The following is a 1,493-nucleotide window of genomic DNA, read 5'->3' as shown; positions in this document are numbered from 1 at the left end:
TGCATACCTCATGGTGGGGTGTCCGTCTCAAGGCCGTTTCAAAACCGTGCTGTTGACACGAAATGATCCTCTTAGGATATATAAGAGGTGATAGCGCGCGCAATACCACTATTAAGTATACAATATTAATTAAGCATGTGAACTGCAGTAACAATGAATATAGATAGGTGAATGAAGTGTGTTGTGACAGTAATAATGTTAAATTAGGAGTAAATAATCGTGGATTAAAGGGGTTTAGTTGGGTGATAGGAGATCAACGAAAGGTAATGATGGGAAGAACACGCGGTGCTGGGCTAGTTGATGATGATGGGAAAGCCACATTTAACATTCTGAAAGTGATTACGCGATTGAACTGAGGCGATAATGCGTGCACAGAGAGGTGAATTAGGCGAATTTAGAGTGACTTTTTGCTGAAAGAATTGTGACGAAATAAAGTGACGAAGACTCCGTAAAAGAAGTGGAAATCGGCCGTCGTATCATTGAGTTAGCGACGCTAGGGCTTTCATGTCGCCTAGTTCTATCATCAGGAATCCCCAGTAATCTTTGTCATGTCAGGCTAAGGACAAATGCACAAGGCAGTTGTTAACGCAAGAATACGTGGGCTGAAGCTGTAACGCGTTTCATGCGCATCAGCTAGCCACATTACCGAAGTGACACGAAGTACAAGGTGAAATCAGTAAAGTGGTAAATAAATTTTTATTATGTCCTGGCTATTTTGATAAAAATAAGCATAAAACAACATGGTGAAAAAAAATGAATAACATATTGCATAAATACCTGGTGCATCACAGTGTATACTATAATGCCAAACAGGCATACATAAAATGCAAACACATCAAAACAGACAAATTTTTCGGCTGCGCAAAAACAAAAAATTGCACCAATGCCCAAAATTAAAGGCATGCTGATAATGTCACTTCTTAAGGCGCACGGTTCAGTAACTACGAATAATGGCTTTTAAATATTGTAAAGATCGTGAGTCCGCAATAGACGAATTTGTATGAACTCTGATTTGTATAGAGCTTTACACGATGGCATGCAACAGCAACTTGATCTCCGAAAACAGTAATATTCGCGATCCAGCCTAAGTTAAATTACGCCGAGATAGGATAAGAACTGTTGTTGCTCCAGGCACATATCGTGTTCTTACACACACGATATGTGACTGGCAATACTCTTTCTTTGCCAGTTAGGTCAGTTATTTTCTTGTTTTGATGCGAAACAGTTGCGTGCCACGCTTATAAACAGTCAACTTGTCAGACGCAGCTACGACCTCCGCCAGGTCTGTGAGCTGTATCATTTTATATAAATAAGTAGTAAATAATTCCTCTCGACATGCGGAATCTCATATGCAAGCGCACCGGAAATATATACGAACAGCAAGCATTTCTTACGAACTCGCTTTTTTATGCGGATGTGCGGAGAACACTAGAAAAATGGTTGGAGTGCTGCCCTGTCGCAGCCTTGTCGTTTGACCAGACCTGTCAAAACAA

Source organism: Dermacentor silvarum, chromosome 1, assembly GCF_013339745.2.
Source record: "Dermacentor silvarum isolate Dsil-2018 chromosome 1, BIME_Dsil_1.4, whole genome shotgun sequence".
NCBI lineage: Eukaryota > Metazoa > Arthropoda > Arachnida > Ixodida > Ixodidae > Dermacentor > Dermacentor silvarum.
This window is presented reverse-complemented; position numbering follows the sequence as displayed.